This window comes from Oncorhynchus keta, unplaced genomic scaffold (assembly GCF_023373465.1).
Source record: "Oncorhynchus keta strain PuntledgeMale-10-30-2019 unplaced genomic scaffold, Oket_V2 Un_contig_1700_pilon_pilon, whole genome shotgun sequence".
In the NCBI taxonomy this organism is placed as follows: domain Eukaryota; kingdom Metazoa; phylum Chordata; class Actinopteri; order Salmoniformes; family Salmonidae; genus Oncorhynchus; species Oncorhynchus keta.
In genome coordinates this window covers 66550-91961 of record NW_026280232.1, presented here as the reverse complement: position 1 = coordinate 91961, position 25412 = coordinate 66550, and the positions used below count along the sequence as shown (strand labels likewise).

General features: G+C 47.7%; 2 long non-coding RNA genes across 2 annotated transcripts; both read right to left on the bottom strand.

Moving 5' to 3' along the window:
- Positions 1 to 6168: 6168 nt before the first annotated feature.
- LOC127919553 (uncharacterized) lies at positions 6169 to 7796 on the bottom strand. The gene is made up of 3 exons (XR_008103288.1): positions 7728 to 7796; positions 6625 to 6687; positions 6169 to 6276 (listed from the first exon to the last, which is right to left on the bottom strand). It is a non-coding gene; the product is annotated as an uncharacterized LOC127919553 (long non-coding RNA).
- Positions 7797 to 10316: 2520 nt separating this feature from the next.
- LOC127919554 (uncharacterized) lies at positions 10317 to 12491 on the bottom strand. The gene is made up of 3 exons (XR_008103289.1): positions 12360 to 12491; positions 10458 to 10554; positions 10317 to 10368 (listed from the first exon to the last, which is right to left on the bottom strand). It is a non-coding gene; the product is annotated as an uncharacterized LOC127919554 (long non-coding RNA).
- Between the last annotated feature and the right edge of the window lie 12921 nt (positions 12492 to 25412).

The following is a 25412-nucleotide window of genomic DNA, read 5'->3' as shown; positions in this document are numbered from 1 at the left end:
ACTGATGGGTAGAACTACTACGACCCTGTCTGACTGATGGGTAGAACTACCTCCACCCTGTCTGACTGATGGGTAGAACTACTTCCACCCTGTCTGACTGATGGGTAGAACTACTACCACCCTGTCTGACTGATGGGTAGAACTACTACGACCCTGTCTGACTGATGGGTAGAACTACTACGACCCTGTCTGACTGATGGGTAGAACTACTACGACCCTGTCTGACTGATGGGTAGAACTACCTCCACCCTGTCTGACTGATGAGTAGAACTACCTCCACCCTGTCTGACTGATGGGTAGAACTACTTCCACCCTGTCTGACTGATGGGTAGAACTACTACCACCCTGTCTGACTGATGGGTAGAACTACTTCCACCCTGTCTGACTGATGGGTAGAACTACTACCGCCCTGTCTGACTGATGGGTAGAACTACTACCACCCTGTCCTCTTTCTGAGGACCTCTTCATCTCACTAACCTTGCCAGTCCGTCTGTTCTGTTCTGGAAGATTCTTTACTGAGATCTAATTAAACCATTAATCTGTTTCTAATCTGACGCACACAGCCCGAGACAGCTCCTAGCCAGTCACACACAGCCCGAGACAGCTCCTAGCCAGTCACACACAGCCCGAGACAGCTCACTAGCCAGTCACACACAGCCCGAGATAGCTCCTAGCCAGTCACACACAGCCCGAGACAGCTCCTAGCCAGTCACACACAGCCCATACAGAGCTCCTAGCCAGTCACACACAGCTCTACAGATCTCCTAGCCAGTCAGACTCCCAGAGACAGCTTCTAGCTAGTCACACAAACACACACACCCTTACATATTCCCACAACCCTGAGTGGCCCCTAGCCAGTCCCATCCAGTAAATATGCCGTAAAGACCTGACTCTGGAGAGGAGATGGTAACAGAGAGGCATCAGGAGTCTCATGGGAGAGCTGTCTCCAGCTGTTTCTCAAACATTTAACAAGACTCCTAGACAGTCTCACATAGAGAGACATAGTGGCACCGAGGGATGCAGATATCTACAGGGAAGAGAGACTACACCCAGACCAGACATTGTCTCCATATATTACTGTCTCCGTACATTACTGTGTTCTACACTACTGTCTCCATACATTACTGTGTTCTACACTACTGTCTCCATACATTACTGTGTTCTACACTACTGTCTCCATACATTACTGTGTTCTACACTACTGTCTCCATACATTGCTGTGTTCTACACTACTGTCTCCATACATTGCTGTGTTCTACACTACTGTCTCCATACATTGCTGTGTTCTACTCTACTGTCTCCATATATTGCTGTGTTCTACTCTACTGTCTCCATATATTACTGTCTCCGTACATTACTGTGTTCTACACTACTGTCTCTGTACATCACAGTGTTCTACACTACTGTCTCCATACATTACTGTGTTCTACACTACTGTCTCCATACATTACTGTGTTCTACACTACTGTCTCCATACATTGCTGTGTTCTACACTACTGTCTCCATACATTACTGTGTTCTACACTACTGTCTCCATACATTGCTGTGTTCTACACTACTGTCTCCATACATTGCTGTGTTCTACTCTACTGTCTCCATATATTACTGTCTCCGTACATTACTGTGTTCTACACTACTGTCTCTGTACATTGCTGTGTTCTACACTACTGTCTCCATACATTGCTGTGTTCTACATTACTGTCTCCATACATTTGCTGTGTTCTACACTACTGTCTCCATACATTGCTGTGTTCTACATTACTGTCTCCATACATTACTGTGTTCTACACTACTGTCTCTGTACATTACTGTGTTCTACACTACTGTCTCCATACATGACTATGTTTTACACTACTGTCTCTGTACATCACTGTGTTCTACACTACTGTCTCCGTACATTACTGTGTTCTACACTACCATATATAGATCCCTATGGGCCCTGCATAAAAGTTGTGCACTACTAAGGGAATAGGGTGCCATTTTGAGGTGAGGTGAAAGTGAGGAGGAAGGGACTGGTGTCCCCTCAGCGCGTCTTGTGGTGTTTTACATCAGTGTTCCTCAGTGTGCGTACCACCACCACCACCACCACCACTACCACCACCACTACCACCACCACCACCACCATCACCACCACCACCACCACCACCACCACCACCACCACCACCACCACCACCACCACCACCACCAGTCTATCAGGGGATGCTGGTGGACAATGGGAGAATTGTTATAGAGGGGCTGGATGTGTATCGGGGCTGGTCCCAAAAGGCAAACTATTCTCTATGTAGTGCACTACTTTTGACCAGGGCCCATAGGGAATAGGATGCTATTTGTAGCAGGGGCTGGCTGCTGGCGGGACAGCCATGAGTCACAGCTCTTATAACAGACCAGGTTAACCCCAACCCTAACCCTAACAGACCACATGGACCCAATTAACACTACAGCCTCTCTGTCTGGACCAGGAGAAACAACCCCAACCCTAACAGACCACATGGACCCAATTAACACTACAGCCTCTCTGTCTGGACCAGGAGAAACAACCCCAACCCTAACAGACCACATGGACCCAATTAACACTACAGCCTCTCTGTCTGGACCAGGAGAAACAACCCCAACCCTAACAGACCACATGGACCCAAATGACACTACAGCCTCTCTGTCTGGACCAGGAGAAACAACCCTAACCCTAACAGACCACATGGACCCAAATGACACTACAGCCTCTGTCTGGACCAGGAGAAACAACCCCAACCCAACAGACCACATGGACCCAATTAACACTACAGCCTCTCTGTCTGGACCAGGAGAAACAACCCCAACCTAACAGACCACATGCCCAATTAACACTACAGCCTCTCTGTCTGAACCAGGAGAAACAACCCCAACCCTAACAGACCACATGGACCCAATTAACACTACAGCCTCTCTGTCTGAACCAGGAGAAACAACTAACCCTAACAGACCACATGGACCCAATTAACACTACAGCCTCTTGTCTGGACCAGGAGAAACAACCCCACCCTAACAGACCACATGGACCCAAATGACACTACAGCCTCTCTGTCTGGACCAGGAGAAACAACCCCAACCCTAACAGACCACATGGACCCAAATGACACTACAGCCTCTCTGTCTGGACCAGGAGAAACAACCCCAACCCTAACAGACCACATGGACCCAAATGACACTACAGCCTCTCTGTCTGAACCAGGAGAAACAACGCTAACCCTAACAGACCACATGGACCCAATTAACACTACAGCCTCTCTGTCTGGACCAGGAGAAACAACCCCAACCTAACAGACCACATGGACCCAAATGACACTACAGCCTCTCTGTCTGGACCAGGAGAAACAACCCTAACCCTAACAGACCACATGGACCCAATTAACACTACAGCCTCTCTGTCTGGACCAGGAGAAACAACCCTAACAGACCACATGGACCCAATTAACAATACAGCCTCTCTGTCTGAACCAGGAGAAACAACCCCAACCCTAACAGACCACATGGACCCAATTAACACTACAGCCTCTCTGTCTGGACCAGGAGAAACAACCCTAACAGACCACATGGACCCAATTAACACTACAGCCTCTCTGTCTGGACCAGGAGAAACAACCCTAACAGACCATGGACCCAATTAACACTACAGCCTCTCTGTCTGGACCAGGAGAAACAACCCCAACCCTAACAGACCACATGGACCCAATTAACACTTAGCCTCTCTGTCTGGACCAGGAGAAACAACCCAACAGACCACATGGACCCAATTAACACTACAGCCTCTCTGTCTGGACCAGGAGAAACAACCCTAACAGACCACATGGACCCAATTAACACTACAGCCTACTGTCTGGACCAGGAGAAACAACCCTAACCCTAACAGACCACATGGACCCAATTAACACTACAGCCTCTGTCTGGACCAGGAGAAACAACCCCAACCTAACAGACCACATGGACCCAATTAACACTACAGCCTCTCTGTCTGGACCAGGAGAAACAACCCCAACCCTAACAGACCACATGGACCCAATTAACACTACAGCCTCTCTGTCTGAACCAGGAGAAACAACCCCAACCCTAACAGACCACATGGACCCAATTAACACTACAGCCTCTCTGTCTGGACCAGGAGAAACAACCCCAACCTAACAGACCACATGGACCCAAATGACACTACAGCCTCTCTGTCTGGACCAGGAGAAACAACCCTAACCCTAACAGACCACATGGACCCAAATGACACTACAGCCTCTCTGTCTGGACCAGGAGAAACAACCCCAACCCTAACAGACCACATGGACCCAATTAACACTACAGCCTCTCTGTCTGGACCAGGAGAAACAACCCCAACCCTAACAGACCACATGGACCCAATTAACACTACAGCCTCTCTGTCTGGACCAGGAGAAACAACCCCAACCCTAACAGACCACATGGACCCAATTAACACTACAGCCTCTCTGTCTGAACCAGGAGAAACAACCCCAACCCTAACAGACCACATGGACCCAATTAACACTACAGCCTCTCTGTCTGAACCAGGAGAAACAACCCCAACCCTAACAGACCACATGGACCCAATTAACACTACAGCCTCTCTGTCTGGACCAGGAGAAACAACCCCAACCCTAACAGACCACATGGACCCAAATGACACTACAGCCTCTCTGTCTGGACCAGGAGAAACAACCCCAACCCTAACAGACCACATGGACCCAAATGACACTACAGCCTCTCTGTCTGGACCAGGAGAAACAACCCCAACCCTAACAGACCACATGGACCCAAATGACACTACAGCCTCTCTGTCTGAACCAGGAGAAACAACCCTAACCCTAACAGACCACATGGACCCAATTAACACTACAGCCTCTCTGTCTGGACCAGGAGAAACAACCCCAACCCTAACAGACCACATGGACCCAAATGACACTACAGCCTCTCTGTCTGGACCAGGAGAAACAACCCTAACCCTAACAGACCACATGGACCCAATTAACACTACAGCCTCTCTGTCTGGACCAGGAGAAACAACCCTAACAGACCACATGGACCCAATTAACAATACAGCCTCTCTGTCTGAACCAGGAGAAACAACCCCAACCCTAACAGACCACATGGACCCAATTAACACTACAGCCTCTCTGTCTGGACCAGAGAAACAACCCTAACAGACCACATGGACCCAATTAACACTGTCCTCTCTGTCTGGACCAGGAGAAACAACCTAACAGACCACATGGACCCAACAATACAGCCTCTCTGTCTGAACCAGGAGAAACAACCCCAACCCTAACAGACCACATGGACCCAATTAACACTACAGCCTCTGTCTGGACCAGGAGAAACAACCCTAACAGACCACATGGACCCAATTAACACTACAGCCTCTCTGTCTGGACCAGGAGAAACAACCTAACAGACCACATGGACCCAATTAACACTACAGCCTCTCTGTCTGGACCAGGAGAAACAACCCTAACAGACCACATGGACCCAATTAACACTACAGCCTCTCTGTCTGGACCAGGAGAAACAACCCAACAGACCACATGGACCCAATTAACACTACAGCCTCTCTGTCTGGACCAGGAGAAACAACCCTAACAGACCACATGGACCCAATTAACACTACAGCCTCTCTGTCTGGACCAGGAGAAACAACCCCAACCCTAACAGACCACATGGACCCAATTAACACTACAGCCTCTCTGTCTGGACCAGGAGAAACAACCCCAACCCTAACAGACCACATGGACCCAATTAACACTACAGCCTCTCTGTCTGAACCAGGAGAAACAACCCCAACCCTAACAGACCACATGGACCCAATTAACACTACAGCCTCTTCTGAACCAGGAGAAACAACCCCAACCCTAACAGACCACATGGACCCAATTAACACTACAGCCTCTCTGTCTGGACCAGGAGAAACAACCCCAACCCTAACAGACCACATGGACCCAAATGACACTACAGCCTCTCTGTCTGGACCAGGAGAAACAACCCCAACCCTAACAGACCACATGGACCCAAATGACACTACAGCCTCTCTGTCTGAACCAGGAGAAACAACCCCAACCCTAACAGACCACATGGACCCAATTAACACTACAGCCTCTCTGTCTGGACCAGGAGAAACAACCCAACAGACCACATGGACCCAATTAACACTACAGCCTCTCTGTCTGGACCAGGAGAAACAACCCTAACAGACCACATGGACCCAATTAACACTACAGCCTCTCTGTCTGGACCAGGAGAAACAACCTAACCTAACAGACCACATGGACCCAATTAACACTACAGCCTCTTGTCTGGACCAGGAGAAACAACCCCAACCCTAACAGACCACATGGACCCAATTAACACTACAGCCTCTCTGTCTGGACCAGGAGAAACAACCCCAACCCTAACAGACCACATGGACCCAATTAACACTACAGCCTCTCTGTCTGAACCAGGAGAAACAACCCCAACCCTAACAGACCACATGGACCCAATTAACACTACAGCCTCTCTGTCTGAACCAGGAGAAACAACCCCAACCCTAACAGACCACATGGACCCAATTAACACTACAGCCTCTCTGTCTGGACCAGGAGAAACAACCCCAACCCTAACAGACCACATGGACCCAAATGACACTACAGCCTCTCTGTCTGGACCAGGAGAAACAACCTAACCTAACAGACCACATGGACCCAAATGACACTCAGCCTCTCTGTCTGGACCAGGAGAAACAACCCCAACCCTAACAGACCACATGGACCCAAATGACACTACAGCCTCTCTGTCTGGACCAGGAGAAACAACCCCAACCCTAACAGACCACATGGACCCAAATGACACTCACAGCCTCTCTGTCTGAACCAGGAGAAACAACCCTAACCCTAACAGACCACATGGACCCAATTAACACTACAGCCTCTCTGTCTGGACCAGGAGAAACAACCCCAACCCTAACAGACCACATGGACCCAAATGACACTCACAGCCTCTGTCTGGACCAGGAGAAACAACCCTAACCCTAACAGACCACATGGACCCAATCACTACAGCCTCTCTGTCTGGACCAGGAGAAACAACCCTAACCCTAACAGACCACATGGACCCAATTAACACTACAGCCTCTCTGTCTGGACCAGGAGAAACAACCCCAACCCTAACAGACCACATGGACCCAATTAACACTACAGCCTCTCTGTCTGAACCAGGAGAAACAACCCCAACCCTAACAGACCACATGGACCCAATCACTACAGCCTCTCTGTCTGGACCAGAGAAACAACCCTAACAGACCACATGGACCCAATTAACACTACAGCCTCTCTGTCTGGACCAGGAGAAACAACCCTAACAGACCACATGGACCCAATTAACAATACAGCCTCTGTCTGAACCAGGAGAAACAACCCCAACCCTAACAGACCACATGGACCCAATTAACAATACAGCCTCTCTGTCTGAACCAGGAGAAACAACCCCAACCCTAACAGACCACATGGACCCAAATGACACTACAGCCTCTCTGTCTGGACCAGGAGAAACAACCCCAACCCTAACAGACCACATGGACCCAAATGACACTACAGCCTCTCTGTCTGGACCAGGAGAAACAACCCTAACCCTAACAGACCACATGGACCAAATTAACACAACAGCCTCTCTGTCTGGACCAGGAGAAACAACCCTAACAGACCAGGACAAACAACCATAACCCTAACAGACCACATGGACCCAATTAACACAACAGCCTCTCTGTCTGGACCAGGAGAAACAACCCTAACAGACCACATGGACCCAATTAACACTACAGCCTCTCTGTCTGGACCAGGAGAAACAACCCTAACAGACCACATGGACCCAATTAACACTACAGCCTCTCTGTCTGGACCAGGAGAAACAACCCTAACAGACCACATGGACCCAATTAACACTAGCCTTTTACCTGCAGACTGTCATCATGTCATCACAGCCTTTTACCTACAGACTGTCATCATGTCATCACAGCCTTTTACCTACAGACTGTCATCATGTCATCACAGCCTTTTACCTACAGACTGTCATCATGTCATCACAGCCTTTTACCTACAGACTGTCATCACAGCCTTTTACCTACAGACTGTCATCATGTCATCACAGCCTTTTACCTACAGACTGTCATCATGTCATCACAGCCTTTTACCTACAGACTGTCATCATGTCATCACAGCCTTTTACCTACAGACTGTCATCACAGCCTTTACCTACAGACTGTCATCACAGCCTTTTACCTGTAAACTGTCATCATGTCATCACAGCCTTTTACCTACAGACTGTCATCATGTCATCACAGCCTTTTACCTACAGACTGTCATCACAGCCTTTTACCTACAGACTGTCATCACAGCCTTTTACCTACAGACTGTCATCATGTCATCACAGCCTTTTACCTACAGACTGTCATCACAGCCTTTACCTACAGACTGTCATCATGTCACCACAGCCTTTTACCTACAGACTGTCATCATGTCATCACAGCCTTTTACCTGCAGACTGTCATCACAGCCTTTTACCTGCAGACTGTCATCACAGCCTTTTACCTACAGACTGTCATCACAGCCTTTACCTACAGACTGTCATCACAGCCTTTACCTACAGACTGTCATCATGTCATCACAGCCTTTTACCTACAGACTGTCATCATGTCATCACAGCCTTTTACCTACAGACTGTCATCACAGCCTTTTACCTACAGACTGTCATCATGTCATCACAGCCTTTTACCTACAGACTGTCATCATGTCATCACAGCCTTTTACCTACAGACTGTCATCACAGCCTTTTACCTGCAGACTGTCATCACAGCCTTTTACCTACAGACTGTCATCACAGCCTTTTACCTACAGACTGTCATCACAGCCTTTTACCTACAGACTGTCATCATGTCATCACAGCCTTTTACCTACAGACTGTCATCATGTCATCACAGCCTTTTACCTACAGACTGTCATCACAGCCTTTTACCTGCAGACTGTCATCATGTCATCACAGCCTTTTACCTACAGACTGTCATCATGTCATCACAGCCTTTTACCTACAGACTGTCATCATGTCATCACAGCCTTTTACCTACAGACTGTCATCACAGCCTTTTACCTACAGACTGTCATCACAGCCTTTTACCTGTAGACTGTCATCATGTCATCACAGCCTTTTACCTACAGACTGTCATCATGTCATCACAGCCTTTTACCTACAGACTGTCATCATGTCATCACAGCCTTTTACCTACAGACTGTCATCACAGCCTTTACCTACAGACTGTCATCACAGCCTTTTACCTACAGACTGTCATCATGTCATCACAGCCTTTTACCTACAGACTGTCATCACAGCCTTTTACCTACAGACTGTCATCATGTCACCACAGCCTTTTACCTACAGACTGTCATCATGTCATCACAGCCTTTACCTGCAGACTGTCATCACAGCCTTTTACCTACAGACTGTCATCACAGCCTTTACCTACAGACTGTCATCACAGCCTTTTACCTACAGACTGTCATCATGTCATCACAGCCTTTACCTGCAGACTGTCATCACAGCCTTTTACCTGCAGACTGTCATCATGTCATCACAGCCTTTTACCTACAGACTGTCATCACAGCCTTTTACCTACAGACTGTCATCACAGCCTTTTACCTGCAGACTGTCATCACAGCCTTTTACCTACAGACTGTCATCATGTCATCACAGCCTTTTACCTGCAGACTGTCATCACAGCCTTTTACCTGCAGACTGTCATCATGTCATCACAGCCTTTTACCTGCAGACTGTCATCACAGCCTTTTACCTACAGACTGTCACCACAGCCTTTTATCTACAGACTGTCATCATGTCGTCACAGCCTTTACCTACAGACTGTCATCACAGCCTTTTACCTACAGACTGTCATCACAGCCTTTACCTACAGACTGTCATCACAGCCTTTTACGACTTTCATCACAGCCTTTTACCTACAGACTGTCATCATGTCATCACAGCCTTTTACCTGCAGACTGTCATCATGTCATCACAGCCTTTTACCTACAGACTGTCATCACAGCCTTTACCTACAGACTGTCATCATGTCATCACAGCCTTTACCTGCAGACTGTCATCACAGCCTTTTACCTACAGACTGTCATCACAGCCTTTTACCTACAGACTGTCATCACAGCCTTTACCTACAGACTGTCATCACAGCCTTTTACCTACAGACTGTCATCACAGCCTTTTACCTGCAGACTGTCATCATGTCATCACAGCCTTTTACCTACAGACTGTCACCACAGCCTTTTACCTACAGACTGTCATCATGTCATCACAGCCTTTTACCTACAGACTGTCACCACAGCCTTTTACCTACAGACTGTCATCATGTCATCACAGCCTTTTACCTACAGACTGTCATCACAGCCTTTTACCTACAGACTGTCATCACAGCCTTTTACCTACAGACTGTCATCATGTCATCACAGCCTTTTACCTGCAGACTGTCATCATGTCATCACAGCCTTTTACCTACAGACTGTCATCATGTCACCACAGCCTTTTACCTACAGACTGTCATCACAGCCTTTTACCTGCAGACTGTCATCACAGCCTTTTACCTACAGACTGTCATCACAGCCTTTTACCTACAGACTGTCATCACAGCCTTTTACCTACAGACTGTCATCATGTCACCACAGCCTTTTACCTACAGACTGTCATCACAGCCTTTTACCTGCAGACTGTCATCACAGCCTTTTACCTACAGACTGTCATCACAGCCTTTACCTACAGACTGTCATCACAGCCTTTTACCTGCAGACTGTCATCATGTCATCACAGCCTTTTACCTGCAGACTGTCATCACAGCCTTTTACCTGCAGACTGTCATCATGTCATCACAGCCTTTTACCTACAGACTGTCATCACAGCCTTTTACCTACAGACTGTCATCACAGCCTTTTACCTGCAGACTGTCATCACAGCCTCTTACCTGCAGACTGTCATCATGTCATCACAGCCTTTTACCTGCAGACTGTCATCACAGCCTTTTACCTGCAGACTGTCATCATGTCATCACAGCCTTTAACCTACAGACTGTCATCATGTCGTCACAGCCTTTTACCTACAGACTGTCATCATGTCATCACAGCCTTTTACCTACAGACTGTCATCATGTCATCACAGCCTTTTACCTACAGACTGTCATCATGTCATCACAGCCTTTTACCTACAGACTGTCATCATGTCACCACAGCCTTTACCTACAGACTGTCATCATGTCACCACAGCCTTTTACCTACAGACTGTCATCACAGCCTTTTACCTACAGACTGTCATCACAGCCTTTTACCTACAGACTGTCATCATGTCATCACAGCCTTTAACCTACAGACTGTCACCACAGCCTTTTACCTGCAGACTGTCATCATGTCATCACAGCCTTTTACCTACAGACTGTCATCATGTCATCACAGCCTTTTACCTACAGACTGTCATCATGTCATCACAGCCTTTACCTACAGACTGTCATCATGTCATCACAGCCTTTTACCTACAGACTGTCATCATGTCATCACAGCCTTTTACCTACAGACTGTCATCATGTCACCACAGCCTTTTACCTACAGACTGTCATCATGTCACCACAGCCTTTACCTACAGACTGTCATCACAGCCTTTACCTACAGACTGTCATCACAGCCTTTTACCTACAGACTGTCATCATGTCATCACAGCCTTTACCTACAGACTGTCATCACAGCCTTTACCTACAGACTGTCATCATGTCATCACAGCCTTTTACCTACAGACTGTCATCACAGCCTTTTACCTACAGACTGTCATCATGTCATCACAGCCTTTTACCTACAGACTGTCATCATGTCATCACAGCCTTTAACCTACAGACTGTCACCACAGCATTTTACCTGCAGACTGTCATCATGTCATCACAGCCTTTAACCTACAGACTGTCATCATGTCGTCACAGCCTTTTACCTACAGACTGTCATCACAGCCTTTACCTACAGACTGTCATCACAGCCTTTTACCTACAGACTGTCATGACAGCCTTTACCTACAGACTGTCATCACAGCCTTTTACCTACAGACTGTCATCATGTCATCACAGCCTTTTACCTACAGACTGTCATCACAGCCTTTACCTACAGACTGTCATCACAGCCTTTTACCTGCAGACTGTCATCACAGCCTTTACCTGCAGACTGTCATCACAGCCTTTTACCTACAGACTGTCATCACATCCTTTACCTACAGACTGTCATCATGTCATCACAGCCTTTTACCTACAGACTGTCATCACAGCCTTTTACCTACAGACTGTCATCATGTCATCACAGCCTTTTACCTACAGACTGTCATCATGTCATCACAGCCTTTTACCTGCAGACTGTCATCACAGCCTTTTACCTGCAGACTGTCATCATGTCATCACAGCCTTTTACCTGCAGACTGTCATCATGTCATCACAGCCTTTACCTGCAGACTGTCATCACAGCCTTTACCTACAGACTGTCATCATGTCATCACAGCCTTTTACCTGCAGACTGTCATCATGTCATCACAGCCTTTTACCTACAGACTGTCATCACAGCCTTTTACCTACAGACTGTCATCACAGCCTTTTACCTACAGACTGTCATCATGTCATCACAGCCTTTACCTGCAGACTGTCATCATGTCATCAGCCTTTTACCTACAGACACTGTCATCACAGCCTTTTACCTACAGACTGTCATCACAGCCTTTACCTACAGACTGTCATCACAGCCTTTTACCTACAGACTGTCATGACAGCCTTTTACCTACAGACTGTCATGACAGCCTTTTACCTACAGACTGTCATCACAGCCTTTACCTACAGACTGTCATCATGTCACCACAGCCTTTAACCTACAGACTGTCATCATGTCATCACAGCCTTTTACCTACAGACTGTCATCACAGCCTTTTACCTACAGACTGTCATCATGTCATCACAGCCTTTTACCTACAGACTGTCATCACAGCCTTTTACCTACAGACTGTCATCATGTCACCACAGCCTTTAACCTACAGACTGTCATCATGTCATCACAGCCTTTTACCTACAGACTGTTAACATGTCATCACAGCCTTTTACCTACAGACTGTCATCATGTCATCACAGCCTTTTACCTGCAGACTGTCATCACAGCCTTTTACCTGCAGACTGTCATCACAGCCTTTTACCTGCAGACTGTCATCACAGCCTTTTACCTACAGACTGTCATCATGTCACCACAGCCTTTTACCTACAGACTGTCATCATGTCATCACAGCCTTTTACCTACAGACTGTCATCACAGCCTTTTACCTACAGACTGTCATCACAGCCTTTTACCTACAGACTGTCATCATGTCATCACAGCCTTTTACCTGCAGACTGTCATCACAGCCTTTTACCTACAGACTGTCATCACAGCCTTTTACCTACAGACTGTCATCATGTCATCACAGCCTTTTACCTACAGACTGTCATCACAGCCTTTTACCTACAGACTGTCATCACAGCCTTTTACCTACAGACTGTCATCATGTCATCACAGCCTTTTACCTACAGACTGTCATCATGTCATCACAGCCTTTTACCTACAGACTGTCATCACAGCCTTTACCTACAGACTGTCATCATGTCATCACAGCCTTTTACCTACAGACTGTCATCATGTCATCACAGCCTTTTACCTACAGACTGTCATCACAGCCTTTTACCTACAGACTGTCATCATGTCATCACAGCCTTTTACCTACAGACTGTCATCACAGCCTTTTACCTACAGACTGTCATCATGTCATCACAGCCTTTTACCTACAGACTGTCATCATGTCATCACAGCCTGTTACCTACAGACTGTCATGACAGCCTTTTTACCTACAGACTGTCATGACAGCCTTTTACCTACAGACTGTCATCATGTCATCACAGCCTGTTACCTGCAGACTGTCATCACAGCCTTTTACCTGCAGACTGTCATCACAGCCTTTTACCTGCAGACTGTCATCACAGCCTTTTACCTACAGACTGTCATCACAGCCTTTACCTGCAGACTGTCATCACAGCCTTTTACCTACAGACTGTCATGACAGCCTTTTACCACAGACTGTCATCACAGCCTTTTACCTACAGACTGTCATGACAGCCTTTTACCTACAGACTGTCATCATGTCATCACAGCCTTTTATCTGTTGTTGGAGATTGCCAAGCCTTCGATGGGCCTACAAGGTACAAATGAGTCCAGGCCCCACCCCCGTAAGAGACAGAAAGACTGCCTGAGTCCAGGCCCCCTCCGTAAGAGACAGACAGACTGCCTGAGTCCAGGCCCCCTCCGTAAGAGACAGACAGACTGCCTGAGTCCAGGCCCCTCCGTAAGAGACAGACAGACTGCCTGAGTCCAGGCCCCCTCCGTAAGAGACAGACAGACTGCCTGAGTCCAGGCCCCCTCCGTAAGAGACAGACAGACTGCCTGAGTCCAGGCCCCTCCGTGAGAGACAGACAGACTGCCTGAGTCCAGGCCCCTCCGTAAGAGACAGAAAGACTGCCTGAGTCCAGGCCCCCTCCGTAAGAGACAGACAGACTGCCTGAGTCCAGGCCCCTCCGTAAGAGACAGACAGACTGCCTGAGTCCAGGCCCCCTCCGTAAGAGACAGACAGACTGCCTGAGTCCAGGCCCCCTCCGTAAGAGACAGACAGACTGCCTGAGTTCAGGCCCCCTCCGTAAGAGACAGACAGACTGCCTTGGTCCAGGCCCCCTCCGTAAGAGACAGACAGACTGCCTGAGTCCAGGCCCCCTCTGTGGGAGGTCAGAAGTGGCCAATTTGTGAGGAAGATCAGAGTCTGGGAAGCATTGTGCTTTTTATGAGTCAATGCAGGAAAAATGGGAGTTAAACAGGTGTGGCCTATAAAAAGGACTTGTTTGTTCTCTTGTTTCAAGGTTAGACCAGATTATATTACATTGCCTGTGGCCTAAATGTGTGAAATGCTATTATACATCTGTTTGGCTGGGTCTCGACAACCAGTCTGCTACAATTAGATTTGGCCTACATACAATTCACTATAGGAGCTCAGAAACAATGTGTTTTTCATGATGAACTTCCCATATTCCCCCAGTAGCCGGGTACAAGAGGAGAGAAAAGGACCAGGCTGCATCTTTTAGTCAAAGGTTAAAGGTTAATCAACAGTGAATTTCACTAGACTGTAATCACGTTTACCCAGTAGGACAGCAGGGCTCCATAGGCCTGTTAAACCAGGCTACACCAACAGAATAGTATGGTCGCTATGGAAGATCTTTATTACATTGTAATAAATACAACATGCAACCATTAGATTAATGAGTATTTGTCTCCATTTAATATAATCATGTCTAATTATTTTTCCCTGTATTATATGCTTTTAAATAGCGCTTCAGGTTTGAACAGGGAAGCCCAAAAATAACTTTTATTGGTAGATTCTCTGGAAAATATTAAACCCTAGTTGGGTTTAGAGACATTAGTGTCTAGGAGACAGGGAGAGGGACTGAGGTTGGGTCTATAGACTAGTGTCTAGAAGGAGACAGGGAGGGAGAGGGGCTAAGGTTGGGTATATAGACTAGTGTCTAGAAGGAGACAGGGAGAGGGGCTGAGGTTGGGTCTATAGACTAGTGTCTAGAAGGAGACGGAGAGGGGCTGAGGTTGGGTCTATAGACTAGTGCCTAGAAGGAGACAGGGAGAGGGACTGAGGTTGGGTCTGTAGACTAGTGCCTAGAAGGAGACAGGGAGAGGGACTGAGGTTGGGTCTGTAGACTAGTGCCTAGAAGGAGACAGGGAGAGGGACTGAGGTTGGGTCTATAGACTAGTGTCTAGAAGGAGACAGGGAGGGAGAGGGGCTGAGGTTGGGTCTATAGACTAGTGTCTAGAAGGAGACAGGGAGAGGGACTGAGGTTGGGTCTGTAGACTAGTGCCTAGAAGGAGACAGGGAGAGGGGCTGAGGTTGGGTCTGTAGACTAGTGCCTAGAAGGAGACAGGGAGAGGGACTGAGGTTGGGTCTATAGACTAGTGTCTAGAAGGAGACAGGGAGAGGGACTGAGGTTGGGTCTATAGACTAGTGTCTAGAAGGAGACAGGGAGAGGGACTGAGGTTGGGTCTATAGACTAGTGTCTAGAAGGAGACAGGGAGAGGGACTGAGGTTGGGTCTATAGAATAGTGTCTAGAAGGAGACAGGGAGGGAGAGGGGCTGAGGTTGGGTCTATAGACTAGTGTCTAGAAGGAGACAGGGAGAGGGACTGAGGTTGGGTCTATAGACTAGTGTCTAGAAGGAGACAGGGAGAGGGACTGAGGTTGGGTCTATAGACTAGTGTCTAGAAGGAGACAGGGAGGGAGAGGGACTGAGGTTGGGTCTATAGACTCATGTCTAGAAGGAGAGGGACTGATGGCTTCTACAGACTGTAGCATCTATTAGAGACAGGGAGAGGGGCTGGGGGTTTCTACAGACTGTAGTGTCTAGTAAGGGACAGGGAGAGGGACTGAGGGCTTCTACAGACTGTAGTGTCGAGTAAGGGACAGGGAGAGGGGCTGAGGGTTTCTGCAGACTGTAGCATCTATTAGAGACAGGGAGAGGAGCTGGGGGTTTCTACAGACTGTAGTGTCTAGTAAGAGACAGGGAGAGGGACTGAGGGCTTCTACAGACTGTAGTGTCAAGTTAGGGACAGGGAGAGGGGCTGGGGGTTTCTACAGACTGTAGTATCTAGTAAGAGGCAGGGAGAGGGGCTGAGGGTTTCTACAGACTGTAGTGTCTAGTAAGAGGCAGGGAGAGGGGCTGAGGGTTTCTACAGACTGTAGTGTCTATTAGAGACAGGGAGAGGGGCTGGGGGTTTCTAGAGACTGTAGTGTCTAGTAAGGGACAGGGGCTGGGGGTTTCTACAGACTGTAGTGTCTATTCGAGACAGGGAGAGGGGCTGAGGGTTTCTACAGACTGTAGGGTCTATTAGAGACAGGGAGAGGGGCTGAGGGTTTCTACAGACAGTAGGGTCTAGTAAGGGAATACCCCCCTATATTGGACAAAAATGAATGGCATGTCATTGGCATCGGACAAACCATATACACGATGTCCAATTACCACCCAATTCGGTGTTGATTCATGCAAAGTGTATTGCAAATGCCATATGGCAATTGCCAGATGTAACACTTTAAAAATCCAACAGGTGGCGAATCCGCTCCACCATGGTTTTTCATATTGGAAATGTAACCCAAGTCAACGTCCAAAAGCAACATTTTGAAAATTTTTTTGTCAAAAACTTATCACCCCTTAAAAAAGTGCTTTCTGGACCGTTTTCGAAAGTCTTTCGATTTTTTTTTGTCAATTACACATGTGTAAGAACTGTATGAATACACTTTTGTCCAATTTTATTATCATTTAATTTTTTTTTTTTTTTTATCATGCGCATAAGTAATATGTTTTGTCCATTTTCAATATGATTTCATAGGAAGTCAAGTCACTTTTTTGGGGGGCCAAATGCCATAAGAAATTTGACATGCTCAAAAATCCTGCAGAAATGCTAAATTGACTGGCCTGATGAACACAGGATGGCCTGGGAGTGATAGTTGCTCCTTTCCATCGCTCGTTGTGTTGGCTTCATCATGTCCATTTGGTGATGTTTTTTCACTATAGAATCATATTGCAAATGCACGTGCATTGTTGTGCAACTGGTGATTGAAAATAGGCCCCTGGTAACCCAAAAATAAAAAATATGGTTGTAAATGCATTTAACGGGACTCCTATTGTCCATGCCCGCTATGGGAGTACCCTACTACGGCCCTCTATCCATGGGCGCCCTTATACATCCGTGCAACTGGTGATTTGAAATGGGCACCTGGTAACCTAAAAATAAAAATATGGTGATTTCATTATGTCCATTTGTTTATGTTTTCTTACTTTAGCAAAGTCACTGTGCATTTGCAATATGGTTCAATGGGCATGTACCATCATGAATTTGTCATGCTATAAAAATCCTGCAGAAATGCTAAATTGACTGGCCTGATGAACACAGGATGGCCTGGCAGTGATAGTTGTTCCTTTCCATCGCTCGTTGTGTTGACTTCATCATGTCCATTTTGTGATGTTTTTTCACTGTTGAATCATATTGCAAATGCACGTGCATTGTTGTGCAACTGGTAACCCAAAAATAAAAATATGGTGATTTCATTATGTCCAATTGTTTATGTTTTCTTACTTTTGCAAAGTCACTGTGCATTTGCAATATGGTTCAATGGGCAGGTACCATCATGAATTTGTCATGCTATAAAAATCCTGCAGGAATGTGAAATTGACTGGCCCGATGAACTCGGGATGGCTGGGCAGTGATTTTGGTTCATCTCAATGGCTCGTTAGGGTTGATTTCAGAATGTCACTTTGGTGATGGTACCTCACTGTTTAAACATATTGCAAATGGACAAGAGTCACCAGCAAGTCACCGTCCATCAGTCAATTAGATATCATTCTGACACCAAATTGATACAAACTGACACTAAACCCACTTTTTCCAACTCGTTTAGTAGCCAACTATCACATACTTCAGAGCTGACCCAAAATTCACAACGCCTTCGGTTCAAGCCATAAAAAAAACATAAAACACGTAGTTACGTTCTAGCTGCGGGTCCATTTCTTATGTTATGTGTAGGCCTAGCTGAGGCGACCCCGAATCCCAAGTTTCGGCTCGATCGGTCATTTGGTGTCCGAGCAAAACCCTAATTGGTGCTGAAAATCCACTTTTTTTCCATGACTTGCTACGGGGTCCTTGAATGAGCTATCGGACAGAAACGCTGGGGTCTGTCTATATGGGCCAAGACAGTCGCAATGCACCTAGTCTTGTGTCTCTGAGACTTTTCTAAATGTCATCATTTTCGTAATGGTCAAAATGAATTGAAGTCATTGCAAATGTACCAGGCTGTTTCTCGGTCCGAGAAGCTTCTAGAGCCACGTAACTCACTACGCACTATCGACCGGAGGTCTAGAACAGGATTCTAAAGTTTCGGAACTCTAGGTCTGACGGTTCTTTAAAAGTTCCAACAAGGTTAACTAATGCGGGCAGTGTATGTCTCTACGCACCCCAATGGGTCCCTACTTCCAAGCTGTGTGTGTGTGTGATTTAGTTTTCCTTTGAAATTTTATGGGAAAAATGACTGATTTACAGTTCATGGGGGTTGCCTAATCACATATATGAAGTTTTGGAAAGATCTGACCTTTTTTAACCCCAAGAGACACCAATTATGGCACTTCCGGTTGGCACAGGAAGCTTTTACAAGCTTTTACAGAATCCTGAGTTTTAAGTCCTTACGTTAAGAACTGACTGATTTACACAGGGTTGAATGCACTATGTCTATCAAACTGCAGGCAGGGTATGGATAAACACTTTTAGGCTGACTTTAACCACTTCCGGTTGGTCCAGGAAGCTTAGAATCAACACAGGTAGACCTCATACTGGCCTGATGGACTGTCATCGAAGACAGGTTCATACGACATTCATAACCCACATAGGCTTCAGGTTGAATTTAGGGGTGCAGGCAATGTATTCCTATGGGGAGAGAAGTCAATGCAAACTCTTTGAAGTAAACACTTACTTTTAACTATTAAGGGTTAATGCCACACGGTCAAGGTTAGGCTTGCACGGATCGGGAGGACCTTAGGAACGTACCTGAGGTCGAATTGTGCTTCTCACCCTAACGGTTCTCTCTCTGTCACCCAAAAGCAAATGACATTGAGGGCCAGCCTTCATTTTGGGCCTACTTTGCTAATGGTCGCTGTGCTTAGACCGAGCGAGCTACGGTCAAGCGGGGCATCTTGTTGAACTCGGCACGGCCTAGAGAATATGGAAATGCCATTGTAGGCTTTGTGTGTCTTTAAGCACCGCACTTTGTCACTCCATCCTTGTTGTGTGTGTGTTTCTGTGTCTGTGTGTGTGTGTGTGAGAGAGAGCCTTTCTTTGACATCTGTTGGGAGAAATGACTGATTTACAGTTTATGGGGGTTGCCTAATCACACATATGAAGTTTTGAAAAGATCTGACCTTTTTAACCCTTGGAAACTGCCACTGTGACACCATTTAAGGCACTTCCGGTTGGCACAGGAAGCTATAAATAAACTCATATCCTGATTGGGGTATGCCTTTACAGAATCCTGAGTTTTAAGTCTTTACGTTAAGAACTGAGTTATTTACGGAGGGTTTAGTGAGTGTGTGTTATTTCAGAAAATCATAGAAAATCACAGAAATCTTGCAGAGCTCCGCAGCACACTTTAAAAAGATTCGTAAGAACACCCTGCAACTGGATCTGTAACCGTTGAAAAAAAAACACCTATCTTTGAACATCACCAATCTGTAATTGTACGATAGATAAATGGCTGGTTCTTTTTTTATTGACACCGGAGGCTCCTTGACTTTGACGTGAAGTGGAAAAATTATTTCTCAAAAACCGTTGAGGCCAAGACGCCATCTTGTTCGGGGCCAACTGCCCATTATGCCAAACCTACGCTCACTGAGTTTCGGCTTCGAAAATATTTTCCGTTTTCGAGATAAGGCCCCGTCGTGAATCGTGATGTTTTGTCCAATAGCAATATGATTGCTTATGCCCTCTTGTGGGATTTTCCGGGACAGCGGAAAAATGACCAAAATCTGTTTATTTTGTAAACGGAAACCGAATGTCCGACAAAGTTCATTTGATGACTTCCCGGTAGGTCCGGCCCTGCCGCTCGGCCCGACGCTGTCCGCGAATTTTACAAACGATTTCGGACGTCTAGTATGGGACCGTACATTTGCAATATGGACTTTCTCACTAACCATACAGCAACTGCCGAAATGTTCCCTTAAGGTATGTAAGGGACAGGGAGAGGGAGAGGGGCTGAGGGTTTCTTCAGACTGTAGGGTCTATTAGAGACAGGGAGAGGGGCCGGGGTTTCTACAGACTGTAGTGTTTAGTAAGGGACAGGGAGAGGAGCTGAGGGTTTCTACAGACTATAGCATCTATTAGAGGCAGGGAGAGGGGCTGAGGGTTTCTACAGTCTATAGTATATATTAGAGGCAGGGCGAGGGGCTGAAGGGTTCTACAGACTATAGTATATATTAGAGGCAGGGAGAGGGGCTGAAGGTTTCTACAGACTATAGTATATATTAGAGGCAGGGAGAGAGCCTGGGGGTTTCTTCAGACTATAGTATATGTTAGAGGCAGGGAGAGGGCCTGGGGGTTTCTTCAGACTATAGTATATATTAGAGGCAGGGAGAGGGCCTGGGGGTTTCTTCAGACTATAGTATATATTAGAGGCAGGAGAGGGCCTGGGGGTTTCTTCAGACTATAGTATATATTAGCGGCAGGGAGAGGGGCTGGGGGTTTCTAGACTATAGTATATATTAGAGGCAGGGAGAGGGCCTGGGGGTTTCTAGACTATAGTATATATTAGAGGCAGGGAGAGGGGCTGGGGGTTTCTAGACTATAGTATATATTAGAGGCAGGGAGAGGGGCTGGGGGTTTCTAGACTATAGTATATATTAGAGGCAGGGAGAGGGGCTGGGGGTTTCTAGACTATAGTATATATTAGAGGCAGGGAGAGGGGCTGGGGGTTTCTAGACTATAGTATATATTAGAGGCAGGGAGAGGGGCTGGGGGTTTCTAGACTATAGTATATATTAGAGGCAGGGAGAGGGGCTGGGGGTTTCTAGACTATAGTATATATTAGAGGCAGGGAGAGGGGCTGGGGGTTTCTAGACTATAGTATATATTAGAGGCAGGGAGAGGGGCTGGGGTTTCTAGACTATAGTATATATTAGAGGCAGGGAGAGGGCCTGGGGTTTCTTCAGACTATAGTATATATTAGAGGCAGGGAGAGGGCCTGGGGGTTTATTCAGACTATAGTATATATTAGAGGCAGGGAGAGGGCCTGGGGTTTCTTCAGACTATAGTATATATTAGCGGCAGGGAGAGGGGCTGGGGGTTTCTAGACTATAGTATATATTAGAGGCAGGGAGAGGGGCTGGGGGTTTCTAGACTATAGTATATATTAGAGGCAGGGAGAGGGGCTGGGGTTTCTAGACTAGTTGTTGAAGCCAAACCCAGGAATTCATTATGTTCTATTAAAAGCGTTAGACAGAGATAATCTTGCTGTTGCACGGAGAGAGAGAGTCACAGAAACCACGTTTGGATTCAATTAACACTTCATTTGTGAACAAAACAAACTATTTTCAAAAAACAACAAAATGCTTCCTTGGGAGAGAAGAAAAACCTGGAAATGATCTGAACAGTTCATATCAAGGCAGGGATCCTAGGGCTCCTCGTCTGATTGGTTGGGTTGTTTGACAGCTGTATTGGCTCAGGGCCAGATGTCTTTGTTTCAGTTGAGTAATCACACACATAGTTGAACCTCGTCCAGCTTCTCTCTGGTTCTCTCTCTTTTCCCCCTCGTTTCTACATTCTGTGACCATAATGAACCACATAAGCCCTGTTTTCTCCATCAGCTCTGTCGTTCCCAAGAAAATACATTTTCCACTAGTAAGCTATATATAGCTACTACATCAGATAAGGATAATACAGTAAGGTAGGCCTACGTCCCAAATGGCACCTTATTCCCTTTATAGTGCACAGGCTCTGGTCAAAAGTAGTGCACTACATAGGGAATAGAGGACCATTTAGGACAGTATAAATTAGGACTGGAAGGACAACAACAAACTGAAGTGAGAAACAGAATGAGGATAGCCTGGTCCCAGGTCTGAAACAGAACGAGGATAGCCTGGTCCCAGGTCTGAAACAGAACGAGGATAGCCTGGTCCCAGGTCTGAAACAGAACATGGATAGCCCGGTCCCAGGTCCGAAACAGAACGAGGATAGCTCGGTCCCAGGTCCGAAACAGAACGAGGATAGCCTGGTCCCAGGTCCGAAACAGAACGAGGATAGCCCGGTCCCAGGTCTGAAACAGAACGAGGATAGCCCGGTCCCAGGTCTGAAACAGAACGAGGATAGCCCGGTCCCAGGTCTGAAACAGAACGAGGATAGCCCGGTCCCAGGTCCGAAACAGAACGAGGATAGCCCGGTCCCAGGTCTGAAACAGAACGAGGATAGCCCGGTCCCAGGTCCGAAACAGAACGAGGATAGCCCGGTCCCAGGTCTGAAACAGAACGAGGATAGCCCGGTCCCAGGTCTGAAACAGAACGAGGATAGCCCGGTCCCAGGTCTGAAACAGAATGAGGATAGCCTGGTCCCAGGTCTGAAACAGAACGAGGATAGCCTGGTCCCAGGTCTGAAACAGAACATGGATAGCCCGGTCCCAGGTCCGAAACAGAACGAGGATAGCCCGGTCCCAGGTACGAAACAGAACGAGGATAGCCCGGTCCCAGGTCTGAAACAGAACGAGGATAGCCCGGTCCCAGGTCTGAAACAGAACGATGATAGCCCGGTCCCAGATAGCCCGGTCCCAGGTCTGAAACAGAATGAGGATAGCCCGGTCCCAGGTCTGAAACAGAACGAGGATAGCCTGGTCCCAGGTCTGAAACAGAACGAGGATAGCCCGGTCCCAGGTCTGAAACAGAACAGGGGTGGCCTGGTCCCAGGTCTGAAACAGAACAGGGGTGGCCTGGTCCCAGGTCTGAAACAGAACAGGGATGGCCCGGTCCCAGGTCTGAAACAGAACAAGGATAGCCTGGTCCAACTGTAACAGAACGGGGATAGCCTGGTCCCAGGTCTCTAACAGAACGAGGATAGCCTGGTCCCAGGTCTGTAACAGAACGAGGATAGCCTGGTCCCAGGTCCTGAGGTCTGTAACAGAATGAGGATAGCCTGGTCCCAGGTCTGTAACAGAACGAGGGATAGCCTGGTCCCAGGTCTGTAACAGAACGAGGATAGCCTGGTCCCAGGTCTGTAACAGAACGGGATAGCCCGGTCCCAGGTCTGAAACAGAACGAGGATAGCCTGGTCCCAGGTCTGTAACAGAACGAGATAGCCCGGTCCCAGGTCCGAAACCTGGTCCCAGGTCTGAAACAGAACGAGGATAGCCTGGTCCCAGGTCTGAACAGGTCTGAAACAGAACGAGGATAGCCTGGTCCCAGGTCTGTAACAGAACGAGGATAGCCTGGTCCCAGGTCTGAAACAGAACGAGGATAGCCTGGTCCCAGGTCTGAAACAGAACGAGGATAGCCCGGTCCCAGGTCTGAAACAGAACGAGGATAGCCCGGTCCCAGGTCTGAAACAGAACGAGGATAGAGGTCTGAAACAGAACGAGGATAGCCCGGTCCCAGGTCTGAAACAGAACGAGGATAGCCCGGTCCCAGGTCTGAAACAGAACAGAATGGGATAGCCCGGTCCCAGGTCTGAAACAGAACGAGGATAGCCCGGTCCCAGGTCTGAAACAGAACAGGATAGCCCGGTCCCAGGTCTGAAACAGAACGGAGGATAACAGCCCGGTCCCAGGTCTGAAACAGAACGAGGATAGCCCCCAGGTCTGTAACAGAACGGGGAGGTCCCAGGTCTGAAACAGAACGAGGATAGCCTGGTCCCAGGTCTGTAACAGAACGGGGATAGCCTGGTCCCAGGTAGCCCGGTCCCAGGTCTGAAACAGAACGAGGATAGCCTGGTCCCAGGTCTGTAACAGCCCGGTCCCAGGTCTGAAACAGAACGAGGATAGCCCGGTCCCAGGTCTGTCCCAGGTCTGAAACAGAACGAGGATAGCCCCGTCCCAGGTCTGAAACAGAACGAGGATAGCCTGGTCCCAGGTCTGAAAGAACAGAACCTGGTCCCAGGTCTGGATAGCCCGGTCCCAGGTCTGTAACAGAACGAGGATAGCCCGGTCCCAGGTCTGAAACAGAACGAGGATAGCCCGGTCCCAGGTCTGAAACAGAACGAGGATAGCCTGGTCCCAGGTCTGAAACAGAACGAGGATAGCCCGGTCCCAGGTCTGAAACAGAACATAGATAGCCCGGTCCCAGGTCTGAAACAGAACGAGGATAGCCCGGTCCCAGGTCTGAAACAGAACGAGGATAGCCCGGTCCCAGGTCTGAAACAGAACGAGGATAGCCCGGTCCCAGGTCTGAAACAGAAACAGGTCTGAAACAGAACAGGGATAGCCCGGTCCCAGGTCTGAAACAGAACGAGGATCTGAGCCCTGGTCCCAGGTCTGAAACAGAACAGAACAGGAGGTAGCCCGGTCCCAGGTCTGAAACAGAACGAGGATAGCCCCCAGGTCCCAGGTCTGAAACAGAACGAGGATAGCCCGGTCCCAGGTCTGAAACAGAACGAGGATAGCCTGGTCCCAGGTCTGAAACAGAACGAGGATAGCCTGGTCCCAGGTCTGAAACAGAACATGGATAGCCAGGTCCCAGGTCCCAGGTCTGAAACAGGG